The sequence below is a fragment of the Lampetra fluviatilis genome, chromosome 5, assembly GCF_964198595.1.
Source record: "Lampetra fluviatilis chromosome 5, kcLamFluv1.1, whole genome shotgun sequence".
NCBI classification, from domain to species: Eukaryota; Metazoa; Chordata; class Hyperoartia; order Petromyzontiformes; family Petromyzontidae; genus Lampetra; species Lampetra fluviatilis.
The window spans coordinates 4,876,928-4,894,117 of NC_136279.1; the positions used below are offsets into that span (position 1 = coordinate 4,876,928).

Below are 17,190 nucleotides of genomic sequence, written 5' to 3' on the forward strand. Positions count from 1 at the left end.
CACAGGGGTCCCGAGCACACAAGCCGCATAGGACAACAACAACAACATCATCATCATCAACAACAGCAGCAGCACCACCAACCAACCAACCACCATCATCTTTATAACCAGCAGCGGCTTGTGTGGACTGTCTGTCTCGCGATCCAGCGAATGGATTCATTAATTTAATTGCTGCTGCGCCGTGGCCGTGGCTGCTGTTGTTGTTGTTTTTCCCCTTCTCCTCCTCCTCTGCTCGCCGCTGGGATTAATGGCTCTGGCTCGGCTTTCGGGAGGCAGCAGCAGGAGGAGGAGGCAGTAGCTTTGAGAAGGAAGAGGAGGAAGGAGGAAGGCGAAGATTGCTGCTTGCTGCTGCTGCTGTTGACGAGGAGGTGAGACGCAGCCGCGGATGGCGCGGTTAGGGATGGCGATGTCGAATGTGGTGGTGTCATTGTGTGTGCTGTGTGGACGTGTGTGTGTGTGTGTTGTTGTCTGTGCCGCTGTGTGTGCACATGCTGGTGTGTGTAATAGGTGCTCGCGAACAGCACTTGCACCAGCAGCATGTGACGTGCCATGCGTGGGGGGATCTTCGTCTTTACATGAAGGTGTATCTGTCAGTGTGTGAGCGTGTGTGGTATGTGCGCGTGTGTGTGTGCATAGCTGTAGCTGTGTGTGTGTGCATAGCTGTGTATGTGTGTGTGTGTCATTCAGCCTTGATGGGTAGTACCTGGCGCTGTGTGTAAGCATCATCATTTGGGGAGACAAAGGCGACCGGGAGTAGTGTTGGTCACTCACCCCTACTGGTGTGCCGTGCCGGGCTTTGTCGATGCACGCTCACATCAGCACTTGTCCCAACATCTGTCAAGGCCGTACGGGGATCTTTGTCTTTGCGTGTGACTGTGTGTGCATGTTAGGTATTGTCATTGTGTGTGCATGTCAGTGTGTGTCCACACGTGTGTGTGTGTGTGCACATATAGGTGTGTGTCATTGTGTGTGTGTGTGTCCCTGTGTGTCAGTGTCATTGTGTGTTTGCCTATGCAGTACTGTATAGGTGTGTGTCTGTGTCACTGCACATTTGGGTGTTTGTCATTGTGTCTGCACGTGTGTGTGTGTATATGGAGGTGTGTTTCTATACTGTCGACTTATTTCTAGATATGTGTAACACTCGATGTGTTTGTGCATATTCACGTGTGTCACTGTACATGTTTCATTGTGTCATTGTGTAAACTTAGATCGGTGTCTCTGTGTTACTATGTATGTATGCATATTCGTTTGTACTGTGTTCAGATGTGTGTCTGCATACTGTTATGCAATGTGTACATGTGTCAGTGTTTATGACTTTGCGTGCCATAGTTTCACGTGGTATAAAGCACAGTTGTGTGTCATTGTGTATGCATGCGGCAAAATTCCTAAAAACCTGTCTTCTGAAAGTCCCCGAATCCTGAAAGTCACGGCGCCCCTGTGGTTCAGGGAAATGCCCATAATCTGCATTGGCGAACATCCTAAAATCCGGGTGTTTTTTTGCATATTTGACAAAAAAAATTGTAGGGCGGCTAAAAACTCATGGAATCCACACAAAAAAATCGTGTAGGTTATAGCAGCCAAAAATTATCCTCAAATTCGCGAGAGACCGCGATGGGATGATTTCTTTTTAATTGTTGGCTGGATTTGAAGGAGCCAGTTGGCTTTTCAGTATGGCCGTTGGACTTTAACAACAAGAATCATTCCCATCTTGTTTGAAACGCTTCAAACACGTGTCTCTCTCGAACTCTACCTTTGAGAGCGACAGAGATGCAGAGAGAAAGAGACAAATGGAGATGCAAATAAACACACCGGCACAAAAACAAGTGATTGTTTTTGTTTTGCTTACGTTTCACGGAATTTTTGTAATTTTTATTTATTGTTCTCAAATAAAGATCCCATTAGGACGTTTTCCTCCATTTAAAATTTTTTTCTAAAAGAATTTGGGAACCTCTCAACAATCCGCTATTTTTTTCCCCTACAAATAATTCGTGCTTAGTCGCATGTCCCTCTGATCCTTTACTCCACGAATATTTCAGTGCGGATTTTTGAGTTAATATCGCATGCAATGTGCCTCGGAATACAGGGTCAGCGAATCCACCATGCGCCCCTCCCCCCACATCACCGCTAAATATTTGGAGTTGTACTCTATTTAGATTCATGTGTCACTGTGCATATTTAGGTGTGTGTCGCTGGTGTATATATTTAGATGCCTGCTGTTTTGCCAAGGTGTGTTTCATATTTATGTGTGCGTAATAACGACGCTTGAGTTCATGAAATGAATCAAATAGCACGTGCAAGAATAAAAAAAATGTTCTATTCATAGTCGTGTCTAATGGGTGAACGTGACCCCTCCAGCCACTAGAGGCCGCTACAATAACCACAATGTACAAAATCAAATCGACTCTTGTATCGAAACATCGAATTGTGATTTTGACAAATCTTTACACCCATAATACTGTGTATATGCGTTGCCTGTCACGTGAATGCCACGATGTATATTTGCAACTGTGGTCCACTGTATTGCGTTACTGTAAACTTGTGTTAAATGTAACTGTTTACGCCCGCAACTGTATGTAGGTGTGTGCCATTCTTCATGTATAGCAACTGTACTGTTTCCATATGTGTGCCACTGTGTGGGCATGTGTCACTTAATAGGTGGTCCCTACGGTGGCCCCCCTTTTTAATAAGGATGACCGCACCGATTGTAACCACTATTAGGGGCACATCGCCTTTCTCAACATGCCAGGAAGGATACTGGCGATTTTTTTTACATCATCTTGCCAGACATGCTGAGAAGAACCTCACGGCGCTCCAATGTGGTTTCAGGCAAGAGCAAGACTGCACAGACACCACACTCTCTGTCTGTCTGCTGCAGCTATTTCTACATGACTAACAGCACCTCTGCTTTATTGACCTGGTCAAAGCCTACAATACCATCCAGAGGCCAGGGCTTTGGGTTCCTCTTAATGCTTTATGAGTATCTAACCCTTTGCTCTCAATCATTAATACTCTTCATGATGGTGGGCAGGCCCAGGTAAAGCTGTGTGGCCAGGGGTCAGAGCCATGCCCTCTTCATTTGAGGGCATGAAAGAGATGTGTTCTGGCTTCTATACTGTTTAACATATTTTTTTATCACCCAGTTCTAGAAGGTTTCTAGGGATGTAACAGTGGAACGTCCTGCTACAGATAGAATGGGAAGTTGATTGGTGCCCAAGTGCTGCCCACTGATCAGTCATGTTATTTAACCAGTGCTGACCATATGATATTTGCTGCTCACTCTGAGCAGGAGTTTGAGACTCTTGAAGTTGGATGTTTTTTGCCACAAAGAGACGGGGCCTTACCATCATCATTAGAAACGTGTCCACGTTTCACCGCATTGTGGAAAGGCCTCCTGCAAAGGTTATTTCATGAGGTTATTCCCATCAGCCCCACCAAAACAATGTGCCTGCCGGGGTCCTTTTGTCATTGAACACTCCACCCCCTCAACTCTCCATGATTAATGAGGTGGTGAGGAGAGAGTGGAGAAGTTACCATACCTGGACAGTGTGCTCATGGCCAGCTTCAGCTTGGCAGCGGTGGTCTCTAAATCATTAGTGCGGCATTATTTTTTCATCGGCTACGTAATGCTGTTTGGAAGCTGCCTTGGACTTGTCATGCTACAAAAAGCTCTGGGGTTTCACCGCCACCAATCATGCCCTCTCTTCTCTTTGCCAATAAAACGTAGAACAAAAAAATGCCCCCTTTACAGGAGCATGTGCTCTTGCTTGAACATGCAGCCTGGCCTGCCTACGATCCTTCCTACGTTTAACCAAAATGGATTACGTGAGGAACCCGCAGATCCTTGAAAGATTCGAACACAGCTCCGTCGGAGAGCTCAATCACCAGGCAAGGTTGCATTGGCTGAGTGATGTAGCCCGCATGCTCAGAGAGTGGCATGGCTACAGAAAAGATGGGCTGATGTGGAACAGGAGGAATTGTAGCTGAGTGAACTTGGCGACAGCTGGCCAGCGGTGTCTAGATTGACCTATTTGGAGGAGGCTCGTGAAGGACACTCCTGGGCAGTTGGAGGCAACGGGTCCACCAGCAACAACAGAGGGTTTGGGTAACCGTACTCACAACAACGAGCAGAGCACCCGGTGGCTAAAACACAGCAAGTTGGCTAAGTGGGGAGCGCAAGTGGTGCAATCTGCCAGTCATCTCAGTCAGTCAATCTATAACATCTGGGTCTGTCCTGTGAGCAGCGAGTCATTGATGCTTCACGTGGCTTCAGAGTGCACCGAGCATAACATTAGCAGTGTGATGACATCACCGCCACTTAGTGGCGAATGGCGACGGCTGCTGTTGTTGTTGTTGTTTAATGCATATACGGCACCATTGTGTTTAAGGGTGTACAACAGGTCTGACCTGTCACTGTTGATGTGCCATTGTGTGTGTGTGTCGAACGATATGCGTTCAATCATTTAAGCGCGTGGCACTGCATTTTCACATGGCACGAACGCACGCCCATTGGCACGCGCGTGCTCGTACTATACACGATGTGTCTGGTACGGTATTGCAGAGTGCGATGCGGTGTTTACAGTCTTCCGATGTGTGTCCCTGTTATGACCTTCATGGATATCGTCACCCAGTTTGTGTGTTCGTGTGTGTGTCTGTTCCATATAAGTGGCGTGGGACCTGTGTGTATGTGTGTGTGGACCACTGTGTCTTCATGTTGCTGTACGTGTGTGTGTGTGTGCAGTTGTCATGTCACTGCGAATGATTGTATTCTGAAGTGTACCGCGTTTGCGAGGAGCAGTGGTTACCGTACAGCGGGTTTGACCGGGCTGACGCCAGCTGTGAGTGATATCCACACCAGTGTGGTGACGTATGGCTAAGCAACTAACACGTGACCGACACGAGGCCATCATTATAGCAGTGAATTGTCAAAAGTGGCCGTCCATAAATGACGTCACACGATTTCGAACGATTTTTGACCCCCCCCCCTTCGTCACACGACGTCACAAAAAGTCAGACCCCCCCCCTCAAATATGACGTCACAAAGCTCTCCCCCCCCCCCCCCAAATAAAACATGCTTCAAATCGCTTTAAACTATTGTCATTGTAGTGCATATTTAATGTGGCGCTGCACTCTGATGTTGTTGGAGTGTTGTTATAACAATTAGTGTTATATCTATATTTAGTTAAAGTTGCGCATTTTGATGTGACGTCACATTTCTCAAACCCCCCCCCCCCTCGTCACACATTGTCACAAATGTCTGACCCCCCCCCCCCCTAGGTGTGTGACGTCATTTATGGACGGCCCCAAAAGGGTGTACATTGTTTATTATTATTTTTTCATATCTAGTATCAATGTATCCATTGTGTGCATCTGTGTTCAGGTCGGCTCGGCCGTAAATTAATATCTGATGCAGTGTGTAAACGGCCTTAATAGGTGCTCGCTAACAGCACTTTCCCCTACAATCTGTTAAGGTTATACGGGTGGGGAGGGGAGGGATATTTGTGTTTACTCGGTGAGTGCACACAATGTGTGTCACTCTGCCTGTTATGGTATCATTGTGCTTGTGTCAAGGTGTAAGTTCCTACAGTTATGGCAATGTAGCTGTGTGTGTATGTGGGCTGTTGAATCTGTGCCACCACTGAGGGTTTAAATCAATTCACTGCTCTCGAATAATCCATTCAATATGATGCCTACATGAAGTCAATTTTGATAATGATGTGATGTTGCATCATCAGCCAAATGCCAGTTTGGGCCCACAAGACTTGATTGTGAAATGTGGAGTCATTCAAATGTTGCGCGAATTTCTCAATGCACTTTGAGAATTGCAGTTCTGCATTTTCTTTTTTGCTTTGTGATTAAATATAATTGCCGGTTTTTCGTTTTACTTCATATTCAACATGCAATTATTACAAAAATAAAATGACAACATTGTACGGATACAATGTAAATTATAATTTACTAGCCTTTGTTAATCCCCTGCCTGCTGGATAAACGCCTCTCCCCATGCCATTTTGTCAAGGAGGTCGTTTGACCATACTTCACCACGCTGATCAGTGCGTGTTGGTGAAGGTGGGGGCAACCCTGGACTGATTTAGGTATTTTTTGCCACTGATGTTGGCTGTGGTCAGGAATTGAACTCAGGTAACCGCTGCAGCAACCCCGCTCTCTCGTGTGAATGGATACCTGGTAAAAATGGCATATTTGTTGAACAGAGGGTTGGTACATTTAAGCAGCAGTGAACATACTTGTACAGAGGAACAATATAACAAGCCTTGCGTGAACTGCCCTTGGTAATATTGCACAAACAGATGTAAAATCTGTATAGAGACACTGTTTAATAGCACTATCAATGTACTTGAACGCTTAGCAGGCGAGAACCCATAGAGATTTCGGAAGCGTGATTTGATTATATTTTTGGCACTTGGCGCTCTGCGGAGCAGCATTTGCATAGGATGAGTTTTTGCTGTTTCATTATGAGAAATTAATCTGTCTGGCTGGGTGATATTGTGGCAGAGATTTTGATAAAAGGTTATAAGTTGAAATCCTGGCCAGGGGGTCGACTGTCCATCATTACTCTGGGGTTAATGTATTTTTTTGTGGGTTTTTTTCTCAGTTTTTGCCCTGATTTTGCGATGTGTGTGACATCATGAGACAACATATCCACTCGGATATCTTACAAAGCTGTGCTGCCATTCGTTTCGGAGAACAGCCCACAGAAGCAAACATCACAGAATTGCCTCTGAGATCGATTTAAGTGACATGTGTTCCGCACAGTAGGGGGCAGCACTGTTCACAGCCGCACTGTACGTATGTATGTTGGACTTTTTTCGCACCGTATGTAGCCAAACGTGCTAATCGGAGGTGCGGCGAAAGGACAGCAAACTAAACACAAAAATAACTGAGAGTGACGTTCATCGCATTCCATTAAAATGTATATAGTTTGTTAGTAATTCACAGAGTTGCAAGTTAACCAAATAAAGTACAGAACAATATGTAATGTGATGGATTGTTTGTTTTTGGCGCAGCCATTGATGACCGCATTGAGAGCATGAACTCACTGCACTTGTGAACCCGGTTTAATTCCAGGCAGCTGCCTGGATTCAAACCCATCACTTGTGCGGCGTCAGCTCAGAGCTCTTGACCTTTGCGCCATCCCAGCCACCTCTCTAGCCATGGGGTCAATCCTATGAAAGTCAACGGAGGTTATCCTATGCGGACCATGAACCCCACCATATAAATGTGAAATGTCCACGCTTGGCCAAGGGCCAGCAATGGGGAATATTAATTTGCAGGAAATCGTTTCACTTGGCTGCATCTCATTTGGGATGTGGGTTATGACGCGGGAACGCATTGGCTCTCCTGAAAGATGACCCAGAGTCTTTGATGTCAATGTTACGTCAGACAGCAGACACGGCTTAATTAACTGTTGCACACACATTGCCAGGCGGATGTGCGGAAATTTTATTCTGGTAAAAATTTCGATTTAAAGCTTTCGTGACTGCAAGAATTCATCTTCTTGGTTCTTTCGGTAAAGTCACGTAGAAGGGAATTTTTTTTTGTTTTTTCCCATCTGGTAAAAATGTTGTCATATCCAACAGGAATTGCTGGGCGACTCTCAGGAACTCAGCTTTTACTGTCACCACATCGGGCTTTGTGGTTAGTTCACTGACAGCGTTTTATTTCGTTATCTATTTGTACATAATTGCGTAAACTAACGTAGAGCCCTTTGTCAATCTGCTTGATGAAGGTCTCTACACCACGTGGCAGTAATGGGGATTGTAAGGCTATACTTCACCGCACTGCTCAGTGCGAGTGAGTGAATGGGGGTGCCCAGGTCCAGCTCGGATATCACATCGCCACTGATTCTGAGCACAGTGCGCTAACCGCTGCGCCACCACTCCGCGTGTGTTATTGCTTCGGTAGAACCGGTAAGCACCGTGCTCGCTGCATTCATTGCTTGCCGAGTCAGCTGTCATTGACCACAGCCGCCGGTGGTTAATTAAAGGGAATTACCACAGTTCCCTGTCAGATATGAATCGGATGCTAAAGGCTTGTGACGTTATTTTCAGGAATTAATATATACGTTCAAAATGTTTTTTTCAATTACCTGTGCGTCAGTCTCGACACCCTTGGCAAACCTCACTGTCAAAACATTTCCTAATAATACATATGGGCGGGGGGGGTTAAAACTTTGAATGCAATTATAGTTTCATAAAATTTGGTTAATTTATTGAAGAAGACTTTTGTTTGACACGTGTACGAAAATGAATGCATCCTCTGCAAAATCTTAAGATGTAAAAGTGAGTTCATCCGAGTACGTGCCACCGCTGTGGTATGTTATCATCATGCCTTTCTCCCTTAGGTGGAAACATTATTTATATCTCAATTACTCTGTATATTCCTAATTGGTTGACATGCTTTGTCCCAGGTAAAAAGCCCCGTTGTGATTTCACTGACGATTATCAACACCTTTAATGTGCCCGAATTGCACGTCCGAAATCATGGAATTGCCCTGTGATTAAATGTTCATGAAAAAAAAAACAAGAAATACAGTATTTAAATAAGGTTTTCTGGCTTCCCCTAGGAAAACGGTGATCTCACACTGGTTAATCGGAGCTCACACAGTTACATTAAGGACATTGTTGCTATAGTGTATTTAGTTAGGTCTGTGTATCTCAATGCTGTACATTATGTGGATATCGATTTTCGCACTGTATACAGTACAGGATATTGATTTCTGGCCTCGACTACCACGAGCGTGACTGTCATCCGAACCAGTCGTGGGGACCACGCTCTCGTCCGCCAACGTGCAGTGGACCGGCGTGGTGAAGTACGGTCGAACGACAACGCAACGCGTAAAGGCGCATTGGGCAGCGATGTGGCAATGGCGTAACGCACCGTGCACAATCCGTGGCGACCACCACGACCCCTGCGATGTGCAAATGATTGGAGAACAGCAAATGTCGCTTAGGTAATGAAACCAGGGGGGGTTATGTAACAAACCCCAAAGATTACTGGCCATTTATGAAAATGGTGGCGTTTCACAGCAGTTGAGGTTGCCGCTAACTGCCGCTGCGATGATCAAAATCTCGATGTAAAAATTCGTTTCAAGTCTGCGTTCTCGCTTATTCTCGAGGGAGCACACCCCAGACTTGGCAATGTGAGAAAAGCAATATTCGTGGAAAGCCAAAAAGCACCTAAGCTGGTCGAGTGGGATTCACCGCCACGTCCTTGAATTACCCAGGACGAGAGAGCGGGCATCGGTGTTGTTTTACAGTGAGTCATCTTATTTGCTTAGACACATTCGTCAACGATGACAATTGTGTGGGCACGTTTGCATATATGGGATGTCGGGCTCCCAACATCAACGACAATGATTGCACGTCACGGCTTCTCACCGTCCACCACCAAAAAGCAAATGGCAAGCGCTGATAGTGCAGCACTGTACTATGCGATGCACTCATGAGATTTGCCCAAAGAGCACTGGAAATTGAACTCGGCCTGACCCAGCGAGAAAGTGCACCGTCAATACCGGGGGGATGTAGCTGTTCGTACTCCTCGCGATTCAATAGTCGCTATTCATTGTCGCAATTCAGGGTCACGGTTCACCTGCAGATTGTTTTTTGACATTCAGGTGAATGTAACAGCTTCTCCATGGCTGGATGGGTCACGTAACCCTGCTACGTACAACGTGCAAAATATCAATCAAATGTTTGATTGCTACACATATGTGACGCGATGCCTTATGGGTATATTGTGTGTCAGAAGAATGACTATTCATCGGCATATCAGCGCATCGTGACACCCCGCTTAGTCGTGTTAATGATATTGCTATTGTGCTGTGGTGAAATGAAATGCGCTCGAATTATATGAAAGTATGATGAGTGGTAAATTAACAATAAAAAAAGTAAATAAGTATAACCCGTAAAAACAAAGTTTTTCACTATAAATCCTTTATATGCGTGGCAGCGAACTTAATATAAAGGATTTAATTAAACAAATATTCGCCTGTGGAGGACGCGGGGATCGATCCCGCGACCTTTGGCATGGGAAGCGAGGGCGCTACCAACTGCGCTACTCCGCCACGGCCTGTGGAGGGGTTACGCTCTGGGCTCTTATACTGTGACGTTCAGCCAAAGCGATGAATGAGTTCTATTTGAATATATGTAAAATATTTTTTTTTTGCCTAAAAAGTGTAACATTTTGGGAATTTTTTTTCACGAACATTAATTGTCTGGCACAACGAGTGTGTGTGGAAAATGTCAGCTCGATTGGATCACGGGAAGTGGGTTAAAAAACGACCGAAAGATTTGCACGGTCGTAAGCAAGCAAGCAAGCACGCAAGCACGCAAGCAAGCAATCGCGCAAGCAAGCAAGCATGCGAACTTAATATAAAGGATTAAAAAATACATACATCCAGTGGTGGATTGACAAAGGGCTGTTTATTATATTGCATTGTTATATAATATGTTGTATGTAATGGATTAACGTGACCCCTGTAGCCGCTACAGGCTTCTGACGTCACTATAAGGTAAACAAAAAAATAGATTTTTTTAAAAATCGAACACACGGATCAGATCACTTATCTAACTTCGAGACATCATGTTGACTCTTAAGTAAACCAAATGGCCTCTGGCCGGACGAGACGTTGCGAGGAGGGATGATGTTCGGTGACCCGAGAATAACAACAAAGTTGCAAGCAAAAGAGGGAATACACCCAAGAGCACGTCCACTACAGAGATGGAGTGGCTTGTTTATCAGGAGCTAGATGGATTTGTGTTTTTTTGCATCGCGTCACCCGTGAGAGATGGTGTACGTTTCGTGGATGACCGTCGCTTTGATCAGAATGTTAAGGGCCGCACATGGCAAATGTTGTCAGGCGTAGAGATTGATTCACATTTCTGCTGTCGAGACCGAGGGGCAATCGCTAAAACTTTCATGAGCATCATGACATCGCAGACCAGAGGACGGCCCCAATGTTCCCTCCCAATATGTGACATCTGCGCATATATAACGCGTGTATGATGTGTCGTGACCATACTTATACTCAGTATATGTAAAAGCAAATTTTGTGGGGAATGATAGCCATTTTCTATACTCTTTAGGCATAAGCAATACAAAATATAACACTTACTACCCAGGGACAAAAGTCGTGTTACATAGTGAATTATCCTAGTAGCACAAGTAGCTACACATGCTACGGGCCCCGTGCTTTCAAGCTATCGATTCCGGTTCAGTGATTCTGCACTTGCTCTATTACTATAGTACTATACCGCCTTCAACTTGTATGAACGACTGGGTGTTTAAGGTTAGCGATTTGCCATATTATCCGGCTATATAGCAAATGAAAAAATACAATTACTTTACTATGCAAGTTAAAAGTTAGTGTTTTAATATTTGTGATTTTTTGTAATTTAGGGGCACCTTTATAAGATATGCTACAGGCCCGCACGAGCTTAATCCGGCACTGCTTCAACTACCGATTCAGATAATCGTCACTGGTGTTGGCCGTGAGCGGCAATCTCGAACTCGGGCCACCGGCTTCGTAGCGCGAGCGCGCTAACCCCTGCACCACCGCTCCCCATGTTACCGCTGTGCAAAGGGTCACGTGCATCATCTGTCTATGCTGACGAGCTGTGTCTGCATGCGTGCAACAGCAGCGGCGGTGGTTTGGAGTGCCACCTGCGGACAGTACGTATTTGTGAGACTCTCCTTAAATAACGCCTGCTGTGACTTGATCAACGCCATTGTCCCAAGCATCTGCCTCGCCAGGATGCACCACTTTGGTTGTTCAGACAAACGCTTTCATTCGCGCGCCCCTGCGCTCTTTCTCCAGCACAGTTGTTTCGTTCAATTCGGAGGTGGCTACTCCGGCCGATGGCGCATGCCCATTGATTTATGGGCGCCGTGGAAAAGCGTTTGGGCATAGCTGTGTGCCAGAGGCACGGGGGGCTACGGTGGGTGTCATGTGCGTGTGTGTGTCCAGACACCACCGCCCACCCCCACAACCGTTTTTAGCTGTGACTAAGAGACACCCACAACAAGTTTGGATGAAAAAAATCATGGCACACATGGGTCTGCCGTTGTGTCCGCCCCTGAGAAGGAGTCGTAATTGCCGATGATGCTGATGTGCTGATGTAAGGGGCCGTCCATAAATGACGTCACGCACGTAGGGGGGGGGGGGTCAGACATTTGTGACGATGTGTGACGGGGGGGGGGGTGAGAAATGTGACGTCACATCAGAATGTGCAACTTTAAATAAATATAGACAACACGTTCTACTTAATTAAATCGACTTTTTAATAAATGTTTTCTCCTACAACATCAGAGTGCAGCGCCACATTAAATACGCACTACAATGACAATAGTTTAAAGCGATTTGAAGCATGTTTTCTTTTTAAAATGGAAATATGGTTTTGGGGGGGGGTGGGCAGAGCTTTGTGACGTCATATTTGAGGGGGTGTCTGACGCCGTGTGACGAGAGGGGGAAGGTCAAAAATCGTCCAAAATCGCGTGACGTCATTTATGGACGGCCCCTAACGACGCAACTTTGAAATTATGCACAGTGGGAGCACGGATAAGTAGGTTCAGCTGAGTCCGTTGCCAATGGCTGCGTAGGTCCGGTGTTTAATCTCGTGCAGGCTGAGTTCAACCATCGCCACACCGCTGTCCAAAACACCTCTCATTCTGCTGCTTTCCTCTCACGGCTCAGCTCTTTAATTCCCTCCCGTTGCCTTTTTTCTCCAAGTTCAGAGTTTTTTTGGCCTCGAAAAATGTCCACGTGCTAAGCCGCTTAGTTGAGCTGTCATTTGTGTGGCCAGGTCGCTTCTGAACAACAGCTAGTGAGCTGAGTGGGCCTTACCTGGTGAGATAAAAAAAATAGTTTTGTTTAGTAAGCACTTATAATTATTTAGCTCAATTCAAGAGGCATTTTACCTGATCTCTTACACATCCAGGAGTGCTGTTTGTTTCTGCACACTCGATGTTATTGACATTGGGGCCCTATGCTTAGCAACCATTACATATATATTTTTAAAATAGTAACAGTATATGTAACCAAGTGGATGGGAGGGGAAACTTAATGATAATCCTAAGAATTTGTTTTATTTATTGAGTGCCTTTTACGCTGGGGTGTCTCAGAATTCTTGGCATTACACCTCCTCTCAACAATTTGCAAGGGCACCCCTAGCGGCAGCTGTCAACTCGGCACCTGGCCTGCAAGCGGACATTGGTCTGCCGGTAGTGGGCGATGAGTGTGACGCGTAATCCCAATTGAGGAATTTCTCGGCTCCTATATAATTTACCTGTTTATCCAGGAATGCCACACTGAGTCGAACGACTCTTTTTCAGGAGGGGGCCCTGAATTGGGTTTTTATTATTTTAAGACGTTTTCAGCCAATTAATGACAATCAGTGTTTATTGTACAAGTGGGAGGAAACTGGAGCACCCGGCGAAAACCCACGGGTGCAACGCTCTATCGCCGTGGCGAGGCGCCTCCTCCCCCTCCTCGGCGTCAACTCACAACCCTCACTACAAAGGCAGAACCCTCACGTCACGCCATCTCCGTAACGCTGTTGAGACATCAAAGTAAAAAGGACGTCGTGATGAACAAGGGATTATAACCTTTAAATGAAATAGGTCTGTGTCACACAACTCGTGTGCAACTTGCACACGAGTTGATGCAATGAATATATCACGTCGCGGTCTGCTTTTCGCTTGCAACTTGCACACGAGTTGATGCAATGAATATATCACGTCGCGGTCTGCTTTTCGCTTGCAAGCTTCAGATTTACTGCAATACACCCGTCCTTGGACGGACAAAAGGCGAGTGTATAAACACAATTAACAAACTATGGGAACCAATCGCGACTAGGACAGCCCCCAACTTCCAAAGTATGTGCGGCTGTGCCCCTGCGTGGCGGCGTGCTCGTGCGTGCCTGTACGTGCATTGCCCACCACTCCAGCACCCGCCACTGTCAGGGTATTAATAGGAATTCGCTATTAAAGGGTGTCCCAGCCATGCCTGGCTTGGAGCTCACTGTATGACGGACTCGTTCTCTCTTTAGCACTTTGCTGTGCGTGCGTGTGTATGTATGTGTGCGTGTGTGTGTACGTGTGCGTGTGTATGTATGTGTGCGTGTGTATGTATGTGTGCGTGTGCGCGCTGAGCTGTGGTGCAGGGATTCGTGCACTGCACTGCAAACTCAAGTGGTGTTGGGTTCGATATCTATCCATGTGTATCATCAGTGGTGCTTCCTTTATGACCATCCTGCACCAGACCTCACCTTGGCTACGTACGAGTGTGCGGCCCTTTTGTCAGTCCGCTGGTTGGTGAGGGCTTTGACCCCAACGGCAAATGAGTCACGGGTGGATATTTAGCCATACTTCACCACGCTGGTCAGTGCGAGTTGGTGAAGGTGGCGAACATAGACGTGGGAATATAGATATACAGTACAACAATATTTTTTTTTGCTGCACTGCCTATAACGACCAGGTTAATACATGGTGGTCACCTGTCCAAGTATTATCCAGGATTAAATTTGCTTAGCTTTTCCAGATGCAATGAGATTGGCTGCATTCTAGGTGGTCATAGGCCCCCTAAGTTCACTGTGGCATAAAAAATATCACCACTGGAGATATGCATAGGTGGGACTTAATGAGTGCTTGTTAACACCACTTCCCTCGAAAGATCGCACTGCTGAATGCGAGATATTTGTATTCAGGGTTAGTGTGAGAATTGAAAAGTGGCGCATTGCGCTACAATCTCACCAGCCCGGGCTCAGTCCTTCACCTTTACACCGGTGGCAATTGATATGTGAACCTGGCCTGGGCAACCCCTAGGTCAACTCAGCCCTTTAATGATTACACTCGGATGTAGCTCCCAACTTGAGCACCAAACAGTCCTACGCTCACGTGGGGGAGTGTATGGTGCTGTTCTCTCTTTGTAAACTCAGCATTGGTTGTAGGGCCTTTGTGAACGCACACCTGCATGAAGGCCTCCCCGTGCCGTGTTAGTCGTGGGGTTTGTTTCATCGTCCTTGCCTACTGCTGGCCAGCGCGGGTCTGTGTGAAGGAGGGAGGCCCAGGATCGGTTCGGATGTCACTCGCCGCTGACGTGAGCCGTGGCCGGGGACTCCCAACTCGTGTCGCCGGGTTCGTAGCGCGGTGCTCTGCCCGCTGTGCCACCGCTCGTAGCCAGCAACAGCTCATCCTGCCCAAGCAGGCGGCCGTGGTCTTGGGTGTCTCCGTGTGCGCGTGTGCGACCACCGTGGGGGGCGGCAGCGTTGCGATTAGCGCGCTCCGCTACAAACCCCGTGACCCGAGTTCGATTTCTGCTCACGGCCAATGCCAGTGACGATTATGTGGACCGGTCCTGGGCCTCCCTGAGGTCAAGTCGGCATCAACTGAGTACTTGGTGCGGTGTGTAAACATCGCCACTGGGGAGACAAAGCTGGCTGGGCGCGATGCCGGCCACCCACCCCCTCGTGTGCAGTGCCTGGCTTCATAGGTGCTCGCTAACAGCACTTGCCCCAACAGCCTGTCAAGGCTATATGGGGGAATGTTGTCTTTGGTGCCTGTTAAGGCGATAATGAGGGTTCTCTGTCTCTCTGTTTGTGTGCGACTGTGCGCACAGGTTGGAGCAGCATGACACTCATGCCTCCTACGGGGTGACTTCTCCCTCCTCGAGGTGGCTGCTGTCCCCTTGAGCTAGACGTCTGCGTGAACGTTGAGGTTCCTGTCAAAACTGTGCGCGGAGAGGAGGACAAAGGTGCGTATCTTTCTATTTGGACCTATGCATGGTGTCCGTACAGAATTCGTTTATCTTTTTTGAACACACTGAACTTTGCTGCTTCGTGTTTCCTTCTCACCTTCGCCAACCCGCACTAATCAGCATGGTGGAGTATGGCAAAATGACCCCACAATACCCGTACGGAGTGAGAAGGCCCTCATTGATTGTTAAGGCTCGGGGCACCTGAATCAAATCGCATCTGCAAGAATTGATGATTATCAATTTATGATAATTATTTGCAAACAGGCTAATCGAGTAGACAAGACTGCACAGTTGAGACAGAAATTATTGAGAAACAATACAAACGAGATGGTAAGAGGTAAAAAAGTTAGTAAAAAAAACAACCATTTATTGCATCAAATAGTGACTTTTAACTTTGACAATTCATCGTATAACGGGGAGGCGAATCATCACATTTACTATACTGTTGTATGTGAATGCATGTTCGCGTGTGTGTGTTTGTAGAGGAGCGGTAGTGTAGTGGTTAGCACACTGCGCTATGAACCCGGCGAGTTTGGTTCCCGGGCAGTGCCAATACCAGTGATGATTATCTGAGCCGGTCTTGGGCCTCCCCTAGATCGACTCAACCACTAATGAGTACCTGGTAAACATCGCCACTGGGGAGATCAAGGCGGCTTGGGGCGTGGTGCTGACCCGTCCACCCCACCGTGTGCCATGCCCGCCTTCGTAGGTGCTACTCGCAAACAGAAGTTGCGCCGAGAGTCTGTTGAGGCTATACGGGGGATCTTTGTCTCTGGAGAGACGCACAGCAGTGATCCGTACACACCGCTCCACCGTCGCAGCGGCCCAAATGCAATTCCTGGCGACGCATAACGGTGCCACCAAAACTTGGCTTGGGTCTCCCCCAAATCCACTCTGCCTGGAGCGCTGTGTCTAAATCACCGCCGCTGGCGAGACAAAAACAGCTCTGCGCGTTGCTAAATCCACCACCTGTTAATCTGCCCTGCCGGCCATAATAGGTGCTCACTAACAGCACTTTCTCCTACGGTGCAATGCAGGCTAAAAATGGGATCCTTCGTCTTTATTCGTGCGCCCTGTATGTGCTAATGTTAATTAAGCTTGCGTGCGTGTGCTTGTTAAGCCCCAATCCCCAGGAGGAATTTCCATTCTGAGAGCGACCACCACCACCACCAGCACCGGCACCGCCCCCCCCCCCACCACCACTCAAGATGGGGCCGTCGCTCAGATACGACGCGGACGCGCCATCGTCCAGGCTGGCGGCATTTTCACCGGCGCCGCTTCTGCTGCCGCTGACGCCGCCGCCGCCAACGACCTCGTCTGACCTTGCTTGACCTCGAGGTCGACCCTCGTCAGGTCGACCGGCAGATCCGCTGCACCCCACCCACCCCTCTCCCGCCCACAAATACGGCAGCCGCGACCAA

At 47.3% G+C, this 17,190-nt stretch overlaps 1 long non-coding RNA gene across 1 annotated transcript; it reads left to right on the plus strand.

Annotated features, from left to right (window-relative positions):
* On the plus strand, nt 1–17,172 carry LOC144932450 (uncharacterized). The gene is made up of 3 exons (XR_013636913.1): nt 1–368; nt 15,632–15,766; nt 16,890–17,172. It is a non-coding gene; the product is annotated as an uncharacterized LOC144932450 (long non-coding RNA).
* Nucleotides 17,173–17,190: the final 18 nt, after the last annotated feature.